The sequence below is a fragment of the Morus notabilis genome, unplaced genomic scaffold, assembly GCF_000414095.1.
Source record: "Morus notabilis unplaced genomic scaffold, ASM41409v2 Scaffold277, whole genome shotgun sequence".
NCBI classification, from domain to species: domain Eukaryota; kingdom Viridiplantae; phylum Streptophyta; class Magnoliopsida; order Rosales; family Moraceae; genus Morus; species Morus notabilis.
Genome location: NW_010363731.1, coordinates 780,987 through 792,941, shown reverse-complemented (window position 1 = coordinate 792,941; position 11,955 = coordinate 780,987). Strand labels below are relative to the sequence as shown.

The 11,955-nt window shown below is 35.5% G+C and overlaps 1 pseudogene; it reads right to left on the bottom strand.

The window, feature by feature from the left end:
* Nucleotides 1–8,696: 8,696 nt before the first annotated feature.
* On the bottom strand, nt 8,697–11,015 carry LOC21405822 (annotated as a pseudogene).
* Nucleotides 11,016–11,955: the final 940 nt, after the last annotated feature.

The window sequence follows — 11,955 nt, the reverse complement described above, 5'->3', positions numbered from 1 at the left end:
CGAGAGAACCCTAATAATTTCACTATGTAAAGTGTCTGATTAAGGTAAGATTATGTGCTTGATCTTATTCTCAAATATTTTCTCTAAATAGATTAAATTTATACTTATGAAAGGTAATTAGTCTAGCTCACGTAAGTTAATCTACTACTTACAGTCTAATATTAATTTCTGAATAATTCAATATTGTTTTATATTCTTCCTCGCGTAATATTTAGAACTGTTTCAAGTCTTGAAATTTATTCTAGACTAAACAAATTCTAAACTTAAATTTCTGCATTATATCTCGGGAATGACATTGTTTCTGACAGTGTCAACTCCTAAGCTCACATTGTACCTATAACACCCTGAAGTATTAATTGAGATTAATTAAGGTAATTGAGATTATTAGTGTGCCTAATCTGATTTAATTAATTGAGTTTTGATTAATAAATGTTTATGACGTGTAATTTAAATAGTTCCAAGGTATTTAAATTATTCTCAGTAATTTATTTGAACCCAGAAGTGTGTATAGGCGCATTTCTGGACGATTGTTTTAAAATATTATACACATGTACTTTCCTTTTTCTTTTTCCTTTTCTTTTCTTTCTTCCTTTTCTCTTTCCTTTCCCGTGCACTCTCTCTCTCTCTCTCTCTCTCTCTCTTTCTTCACTCTCACTCTCTCGCTCTCTCTCTTTCTCTCTTACTCTCATTTTTGTCCCAAATCAAACGGATCTTGAACCAAATAAGAGTTTCAAAATGTTTTCAACGTCAAGAGAAGGATTCGAGGTAAGATTACTGAAAGAACCTCTCTTGAATCTCAAGTTTTTGAATTTCAAAACTTATTTTTGGTTCAAACCGGATCTTGATGGTTTTTTAGCAAAACTAGGGTAGAAATTAGAGATCTTGGGTTCTTTGGACTTGTTTTAGGACCAGATCTAGTAGTTTTCCTTTGAAATATTTTGATTTGCGACTGAGATTGCAGGTTTTCAGACTGGTTTCCGTGAACTTCTCTCACGCAGCTGATTCCATCGGTCGACCTGTCTGGTCGACCGGATCACATGAAAACCGGTCGACCTATGCGGTCGACCGGATTGCATAGGTTGACCGGTCGACTGGTCCGGTCGACCAGTGTGCACATTACCGATCGACCGGTAGTGTTGCACTGCTCTGCCACCGGTCGATCAGTTGACACGTGGTTTCACCCTCTTTGACTTGAAATTCCTATTTTGAACCATGTTTTTGGGGAAAACCCAAATTAGCTTCATTTTGGGACTTGAGATAAATGGATTAGCATCTTTAATCCTTGATTTGAGATTGAAAACCCTTAGAATGATATTTAAAACATAAAATTAGAGTAGGGCACACTAATTGAAAATCTTGGTACATAATTGAGATTGGATTGCTTTAGGAATGAGAATTGATCCTAAAGTGTTGTCTTGCATCAGTGATCGCTGAGGATTCAGACTGAAGGGGCTTGAGGAAGCGGAAGCCAGAAAAGGCAACGCTAGTCCCAGGTTTGATCGTGCGAGGTAGGATTTCTATCCCTTTTCCTTGTGAGCCTGTTTTCAAAAAGGATTTTGGCCTTGAAAATGTTTTAAAGAAAGGGATTGGTTTGCGAAAGAAAAACTCTTTGAAAACCATGGCTTGTTTAGTTTATGGAAATCCATGGCTTGTCCTGTCCATGAAATCCATAGCTTGTCCAGTCATGGAACCTCATAGCGTGCCCAGTCATGGGGCCCGCGGCTTGAGTAGTTCGTGGGGTCATAATAATGATTTCAGAAAGTTAATGAATGATTTCTTAATAAATAGATCTTGTGAACCGGTAAGAGAGTCTATTGCTGTAAGCCTAGATTGGATGCGGAGAGTGCATCCTCGGGGGCAGATCCTGAAACTCGGTCCGGGTAGGCGAGACACTTGGTTAGGTAAGTAATTTGTACTAATTACTTGCTGAAGCCTGTAATACGGTTATTTTCAGTTATATTTCCTTTGAGAAAAAGGATGTGAGGTTCCGGTTGTCTGTTGGAACTGAATGTCATTTATTTACTTACCTGTTTATTTAATTACTCGCACATTTATCTATTCATTTATTTTTAAGTCATTTCAAATTATATCCTACTAGACCTTTCGCTCACGTTTTATATTTCAAATGTGTTAAACCCCTCCCAGGAGACTCTAGGAGCGGTGCGGGGTAGCTGGAGATTGCCAATGTTGGATCAAGTGAGGATTGTGTTCATCCTCTTGAACAAATGTAAGGAATTTGAGAATTATGTAAACTTATGTAATATTTGGATTTATTAGACTGTGGTTGATGTCTGTTGTAATGATTATTTACATGAGTATGTATGTACGATACTGTATGCCTGTGGGGTGGAGCCCTGTGTTGTCAGAGGTTCGGGATTCTGTAATTTATTTATATTTTAATGCAGTTAAGTGGGGCTCGTCTGGGAATCTGTTTTATTAACCCCTAATCGAGCTCCATGTCACCCACCCCGTTTGGGGGCGTGACAGTACCCTTCTACTATAGGTATTTATATTGTGACTTTAACCTAACTGTTTGGCAATTAAGGATTTTCTCTTCTTTTAAAGTGTCAGAGCGTTTTTTTATACGCTACTAACATCGTGCCGTGCTTAGAGATTCTTGAAATTAAGATTCTCAAACTACATATGTACTGAAAATTCTTCCGCCTTAAAGTACGATGAGAATTTATCGATCAAATTTACTTGATCATAAAACATGAACTTAGCATGAAATCTGCTACAGAATTTAAGAATACAGATGTTAATTTCATAAATCTTTCAATCACAAAATATAACATAATATTTTTTTAAAAAATTCTTAACTTAAATACATAAATTATATTATTTAAAATCTAAAATTTTCTCAATCATTACACCTTTCACATGTCTTTTGACTTCCCTTATTCTTTTTTTTCTCTCTCTACTCATAGCATCAAGATTGTGGCGAAGCAATAACTTTGACCAGTACGGTAAGTCAAATAAAATACTCTTATTCGACCAATTCAACTGGTTATCACTACATTTACGTTTCCTAGTAGTATTATTATCTGCTTTACCAAGAATAATCATTGGGATATGTTCTAATTGTTGTGAAATATCTTCCCCTGAAAGGTGATAGGAAGCATTTAAGTTACTAATTGTCGAATCCGTTTGTGTAACATTATTTATCTGCTTTACGTGTAACATTATTTATCTCGAATCCGTTTGTGTCGGGTATCCTCAAGCATTTAAGTAAGCATAGGCAGGGAAGTTACTAATTGTCCACATAACAGTTGCTCAACGAGTGGACCTTGATTTGTGTGTTCAATAAACCATTTGACTCCTTCACACCACAACACTTTTAGCTCATCTACAAATGGTTTAGAAACACATCGAAGTCTTGACCTAGTGACTTCGGCCCTGGGATCAATAAAGGACATCAAACAATTACTTCTGCAAGTAGAATGACAAGGTGGAGCACTATATGGAATTAAAATAACGAGTTGCAAACTATAAGAAGTTGTTATTTTACTAAATGAATTGAAACCTAACATTTCTTAGATCAGCTGAGAAGTTGGGAGATACAATGCATCAAGTTGTTTCTAAGCTTGTCCATCAGCAGGATGACATAATATCCCAAGTTCTTCTTGACATCGTTCTTTATTCCATCACGTATCTTTAGTTGCGTGCCTTGAACTATATGGCCTCTTTAACCGAGACGTGATAGTAAAGTATCACAACCTCTTGTGTAGGATTTTGTTACGATCATACCAACTCGATCCATAAACAAGACATGTTAGACTTTAATTATAAATATGATTTTGACCACCATATTTATAAATCCCAAGAACCATCATGCTAAATTATCAAGATAATATTGAGAAAGCGTACATGAATTCATAATAGCAACAATTGACACTTTTATAGAATTACTACGACGATTGAATAACTGGTTATTGTCTTCCTTAGTCACATCTTCAGAGTCTTGAATGAGGTGCTTTCACTCTAGATGGGGAAGAGAAAAAACGGCTGAATGATTTGACATGTTAAGGATTATAACCTATATGTCCTTATATACTTATCTTATAGGCTCCTATTAAACCTTATCGGATAAGTATTGGGTATCCTATCCTCTTAGAAGTCTTATAGGCTTATCTTAATTAGATCACTTAAGGCCCATTTAATTAAATAGCTTAATTTAATTGTTATATAAATACGTGGCCCACATAAAATATTGAGAATTAACGTGAAAATTACAACAATCTCCCACTTGGGCTACATATGATTCTAGAAATAATTATATCATATTATATCATATATTCCTTAAATGCACTTTCTATATGCTATTTATCCTTAGACTTCACCTTAGTTACAATCTGGTCCATCTCCTATATCAGCATGAGATCATGGCAAATTTCGTCACTCTCAAACGTAACTAAACCTTCCATGGTCACCACACCAACACGTTCAATGACATAGATCGAGTAAGGATGAGTGGCGTGAAAATTACATATAATGTGATCTCCAACATACCTATTTCTAATTGGTCCTAATTTAGTCTTTAGCGAGATCAATCCGAAACTTTCTAAACTCATTGCAAAACCGCAAATAGAAAGTAAGTAAGATCAGAGATAAACCTTAATCTATTTTCTTTATTTTGCGAAGACAAACATAAAAGTGTGCCTTGACCCTAAAAAAACATCCAAAATACAAACTCCCACTAAACACGTACATCGTTAAACAAGACAACGCCCACATGAGCAGTATGCTTGTGAAAGGCCTTGGGCAGTAGACCCCTGGTTAGCGGATCCGCAATCATAGAGTTTGTCCAAATATGTTCTATAGACACTTGCAAACTCTGAACTCTCTATTTAACAATAAGAATGTGGAGTTTATGTGCTTCGACTTCAAAGAACTTCTGTTGTTATTGGAATATAGCAAGCTTGAATTATTGTCACAAATATCTTTCGCAACCTTTCAATACCATCTACCACATGCAGCCCAGTGACAAAGATTCACAACTATATTCCATGATCAGATGCCTCCTGTCAGGCTATGAATTATGCTGCTGCAATGGAAGAAGCTATGAGTGTTTGCTCGACACTCTTCTAAAATATAACTCCCCAGGCCAACATGTAAATATAACCCACCGTGGATCTTCTACTATATTGGCGTCCAGCAAAATTGGAAACAGAATACCCAATGATCTCCCAAAGATCTGATTTTCGATGAGTGAGCATTTAATCCTTTATTCTCTGTAAATACCGTATAACTCATTTGGCTGCCTTTTAATGATCCATTCCAAAGTTCCTTAAATATCTACCTAAAATTCCAAAACATACATTATATCTGAATGCGTACATACATGAGCACACACAAGACTTCCTACTGGCAATGCATAAGGAAACTTTTGTATTTCTTTAACTTCAAAGTCATTCTTGGCGCACTAAATGTGACTGAACTCGTCTCTCTTAGCAAAGGGCTTACTTCCTAGTCTATTTTCCTTTATGTCGAGTATAACTAGAATTATTTCGATATAGCTCTTTTATGATAACCCAAGGATACCTCGAGAGCGATCTCGATGTATCTATATTCCTAATACAAAAGAGACATCCCCATGATCTTTCATTTCGAAGTCCTTAGTTAGAAATATCTTGATTTCGTGAAACAAGTCTAATCGCTGCTAGCAAGCAGTATTCATAGATATATAACAACAGCAATATGTATTTACTCCCACTGAACTTACATTATGCACAATTATCAACTTTATTTACCTCAAAGCCATATGAGATAATAACCTGATGAAAATTGTGATACGATTAACGGAAAGCCTTAGATGGATTTCTTTAGTTTTTAGACCATATACTTTAAATTACTGGATACAAAGTTTTTTTACTACACCATATTAATATCGTTTCATCAATATCACCATTGAGAAATGCAGTCTTTACATCCATCTGATGTAGCTCCTGATCAAAATGAGCCACAAATGTCATAACAATCTTGAAAGAGTCTTTCATTGAAACCAAGAGAAAGCCTCTTTATAATCAATGCCTTCTTTCTTGAGTGAGTCTCTTAGCGACTAGATGAAACGTGTATCTCTCGATATTACCTTTTAAATCTTCTTGGCCTCAAATATCCATTCGTAACTAATAGATTTCGCACCTATAGGCAATTCGACGAGATCCAAACGTCATTGTCCTTCATGGATTTTATTTTTTCTTTGATGGTATTAATCAACTTTTGAGAATTAAAACTCTTCATGGTTTGATGAAAGTTGATGCGATCATTTTCCATCATACCTATATTAACCTTATGTTCATAGAGAAACATGATATAGACAATTGGAATCACATTTCTCTTTTCTCTAGTTGCTTTTCTTAATGGCACTTACTCTTGAGCTTGTTGAGTTTGCTCATCAGAAGCAACTACTTGAGGGATAGAGAGTTGCTCATAATTGTCTTGATCTGGATTTGCATCTTGAATAATGTCAGGTATTGAAACCTGATCATTATCACTAGCAACTAAAAAGAAGAGAAACAAATTCCTCTTCAAAGACAATATCTCTAACTTTATGTCTCCCCTCCTAAACTCAACATCCTCAAGGAGTCTTGCATTTCACGTCTTGAAAATTGACCTAATCATGAGACCAAAACTTGTAACCCGTTGACCATTTAGAGTAACCAATAGAGTAGCACATTATGATTCTTGAGTCTAGTTAATTTCCCTTTGTTTGTCCTGTAGGCGTTGCCTCAACTGGATGAGCTTGAATGTGTACATCCCTTATGCTAGGCTTCTTGCCTGGTCTCAGTTCACAATTTAGCTACCGTTTTATTTGGCACCCTGTTAAGGATATATGCTGCAGTCTTTAGTGCTTTACCCAGAACATTATGGTAAAGAAGAGTGACTAATTATATTTCTCATCATGTCCTTAAGCATCTTTATTTCGTCTTTCAACAACACCATTCATGATAAGTTTGCCTGGCATTATGTGTTGTGGGACGATCCCGCATCCTCTAGAAACTTAACTAAAAGTCCTGGACGTTGTTTACCTAATCCGCCATATTTACCATAGTACTCACCACAAGGTTAGATTTAACGGCAATCTTCTTGCCATGTTGATTTCAACTTCAGCTTTGAAGGCCTTAAATACGTCCAGAGATTGTGACTTCTCATAAATCAAATATAGGTTATCAACTAAAAATAAAGAACTAGTACTAATAAGATCTGAATCTTGAAAAAGACTAAATTTATGTTTTCCAAATGAACGAGAGTAACCAAATATGTCCAAAGTAGAAATCGAAACCAAATTCTGTCTAGAAGACGGTTCTACATAAGTCTCTTTCAAATTCAAATTCAAAAAAAAAATAACCAGTCTTTAATGATAACCTAAAAAGTCCTTACAGACTCAACTACAATTGTTTTGCCATCGCCTCCACAGATGAATGTTTTAGCATCAATGACGATCGGCTCCACAGAGGCTAAATTAACTTAAAATAAACTGAAGTGAGAAGAACATCTTTCTTTACATGCCGATTGGCGTACTTGGGACATTCCTCCTTCATGTGTCCAGCTCCTTTTGCAGAATTAATAGGAAAAATCTTTATCCTATTTCTTCACGCTTTTATGTTGTGGTGTCACAATTGCAGCTTCCTTTTCCCTTTTCTATTTCTTATTCTGAGGGGTAGTCGCTAAGTTAGCACTTTATGCCCTTTCTCGCTTAAACTTTTCAACTTCTTGCACACCATAAAAATGAGCTCATTAAGAGTCCATTTGTCCTTTTGGTTATTGTAACTCACTTTAATCTGACCATATTGTGTAGGAAGAAAATTGAAAACTAAATGTAATCCTCATACAGCTCTAACTTTAGTGCCTTAAACTTAAAAAAAGTGAGATCAGATATTTCCATGCTGTACTCCCTAATGTTCCATTTTCCTTTATACCTTATTAAACAAGATTGCTCAAAGCCTACTTGTTTCAACCTTTTCGTTTCTTAGCAAAACACTTATCAATATCCTTAAGGAACTTTGAGTACTTTCCTCTTCAGACATAGCGCCCCTGAAGGTTTTCTTTATGATCATTAGACTTATGCGATTAGAACGGTCCTAAAAAATTTGCAGCAATTGTGCCCTAAATTTGCAGCGATTTATTGATTTGCATTCTTGACTAAATGTTCTTTATACAATAATGCGGATTTCCATTGTTATTTTAGACTTACATATATGCGTATATAACTAAATGATCTGACAGTTAACCACGCTGATTCTTGAAATCATCTAATATAAAAGTAGACAACCCTAGGCATATTCCTCAGAAACATGTATAAAAGATCCAAATATCCCAGCAAAAACTCTTCTCCAAATTAGATAACTCATCAATTTTCAATTTACCAAATATGACTCAAAGTTGACTTTCAAGGAATCAAATCAATTAAACAATTTCCTTATAAACAAAACCTTCCCAGAAAGGCCATATCAGCATCCATTTAATCTTCAATTAGATCAATCAACAAAACATGCCCAAAAATATGCCAACACTAAAATGAATAATCAAATCCGAAAAGGCAAATATCGAAACCGAAATCCCAACGTAGAGTTTTGGATAATAGTAAATTAAACAAATATATGAAGCATGCTAATTCCAAGAATGCTCTTTTTAATTTATTTTGGTATACGCAGGAGAAATTATTCTCCCATACCATGCTGGTACAACGTAATGCCCTACTTCCCTTCTCTTCTTTCCCACAGCATCTTAAGACCAACATACCTTAGCAAAACAAACAAGGAAATTAAAACCAAAAGGATTAGGAAAAAACTTGGGCAATAAGTTGCAAATTTACAGCACTTGAGATCAAAAAAAGCTAAGAATCATGAGGATGCTGGAACCGAACGCTTACATTTTCATTTCGCCTATGCGTCATCTTCGACATAAAGCGCACACTAAGTCCCTAAATTGGTTGCATAGCTGACTTTAACCAATTGTATTTAGAATCAACAATGCGCTAAAAAGTCATATTATTAGTACCTTTACTTATGGTCCATCTTTTCAATTTGTACGAATCACTTTCACTTAAAGCGTTAAATTTACTTTCTAAGCAAATTAGATGATTATGCATCATGATTTTTTTTTTTGTTTTTGAAGAAAATGATAGTAACTTACCGGCCTAACATCATTACGGTGGCCTGAGGATTTGTTCCGGGTGTGGTAGTGAAAGTAGATCCATCCACGACACGGAGTGAATCAATACCCTTGACCCGAAAATTACCATTAACCACCTTCCCTACCCGCCGTGATAATGATGTATCGTCCCCACTGTGCTTCGACAAAAGGCTTCCACTGATGAATCATTGGACTTGTAGTTACTCGGAAAAGACGCGCCGGAGAAGGAAAACCTTCTCGCACCATTAGAATCCTCGAACTTGAACTGATCCATGGTTTTCGTGTTCAGCATCTCACCAATCTTCCTCATTCCACTAACGTATTTCGAGAGGTCAACTGGATTAGCAAAGTAGTTAAATCGGACACACGGACTTACTCTTACGCCGATAGAGGAATTTAACCGGAGGGATCCTCTTGACAAGGGCCCCGGTACTTTTTCCGCAATGGTTCCCACACTCCAATTTGCCAGAGAAGATGAGTTTTCTAAAGAAGAAACACCTTGTATGTAATAATTATTTGTAATTCCTACTGTCTGTACAGGAGAAATCTCGACTGGAAATGGAGATTTGAGAGTGACAGCATTACGAGGATTGTCGAACATGAATTTTCCGACGTTAGATTGAGATTGGACGATAGGAATATGTAGGGAAGAGAGGTAGGAATATGGGCCAACTCCGCTAAGTAGTAGAAGTTGAGGGCTCCCAATTGCACCGGCACTTAGAATAACCTCTCCGTTTCGACGTACAAATACCCGATGAGACTTCTCATTAGAATCAGTGTAGATGACACCAATAGCTGAGGGTTCTATATGCGTTAAAATGAGATTGATCATCAGAGGAGGAAAAAAAAAAACACAGCTTTAATAATATACAAGTTGTTATTGTAAAAACACAACTAAAACATTATATTAGCATATATAATATTTTGCTTGTTATAATATTTAGCGGTTGCATGATTTATCTACATTACGTAGACGTATCGTTTAGCATTAAATAATGTAAACTATTTTAATGGCTTTTTTAAAGTATAAGTTTGTTTGGTCTAAAGTTTTTAGTAAATTTTTTTCGGCACTTTCTGAAGATTATTGACTTCTCTTACAAAAATTTTAGAAGAAATAAAAAGAAATTCTAAAAGTTCCAGGAAATGCCAAATATCTGACATTTGGTGATCAAATATGATCATTCTCCGACTGTTTTGTTTAATGTTAAATTTGACATGTGTGTTATACTTGGCTCTTATTATAACATATATGTTATGTTTTGGTGTATTACTATTGTTTATTTGTTCATGTCCTGAGATTTTTTCAAGTTTTTTATTTTTACTTTCAAGTTTTCAGGTGGCCTCTTTTAACTTTATGGTTACAATATTTATCATATTTTAATTTTTGAATATTCATTTTTTCTTATAAGTTTCGAAGCTTAAAAAATTATTAGGAAAAGTTAATTAATGATAACACTTTCGGACGGGACAGCTCCTCTCATAGTCTCTTCAACCCAATGATACGCCTTCTCAACTAAATCCATGTCCCATTCAATGCCCGATTTTCGAAAGAACACATTCTCCGCTCTCGTATAGAAACCGGCGTTGATCATGCTGGAACCTTCTAGGACTCTACCTCTATAGGTTGTGACACCCTCCTCGGACTTGAAGCTTTGTGCGGGTGTAGTACTATTGTTTGGTTGATTAAGAATAGAGAAAAAGCCACTTACATTTAGTGTATTTGGTTGTGCTTTAGGAACATTGCCTCTTTCAAGGACAAGCACCGAGTACTTTTGTGACAAGGTTGCGGCCAATGGGCAGCCTGCCGTGCCCCCTCCGATCACTATGTAGTCGTATTCTTCCTCGAATGGAAGATGGGTGGCGTTGTGCACAGATTTCATGTATCTAAAATCTGAGAACGTGAATAATATGATCAGATTGAGCCTATGTTTGGTAAGAAGGAAAGAAAAATCGAATGGATGAATAATATAGAAGAGAAAGAAAAAAAGAGTGACGGAAAAAGAAGGGTGATTTAGTTTCATATTGTCTGTAGAGTTGGGAGGAAAAAAAATGTATTGATCTTCACTGAAAATAAAATAAATAGGGCGTAAATATCATAATGTACATATCTTTTTGGTAAAGAAAGGATCATACCATTATTTTAACATGGTTTTGATGCTTCAAGTTTTGTTCCCCAAAACACATTCAAAGTAGAAAAGACAAAAACAAAACAAAACAAAAACAAAAAAGCACTGAAAAAAAAAAAAAAAAAAAAAAAGACTCCGCACTGTGTTTTTTCCTCTCTATAATTTCCTTCCACTGATCACTCTTTTCTTCTCACAAACCGTCAACCATTTGTTTTCCCTCTAGTTTAATATCATCTCAACCAACAGAGCATGAAGGTTATTAGATATTTTATTAAGTAATTAGTTAATGATATATATATATATATTTATATGTGTGTGTGCTAAAGTTTTTAAAACAAAAAATAAAAAGAGAAAAAACAACTAGTATCAAGAGAAATAAGCTCATTCCAACTAAATTGGCACCCCAATTAAAACTCTCTTATGCTTAGCCTCCAACTATATTTAGTGATTCTTAACACTTTCCATGGAAAATGATTTAGAATACTAGAATAGCAATTACGAAGAATTTGGAGTAGCGGTATTAACATGTCCGTACGTACCGTGATCAGATGCAGTGGCAAAGGCAAGAACCTCTTGGCCACGAAAACTCAACAATATAAGCACAAGCCTGGATAAATAAGCTGGCAACATTTCTGGTTTCTCTGTCTATAAATTCAACCAAAAAAAAAAAACTTTTTTCTTCTTGGGGGGTTCA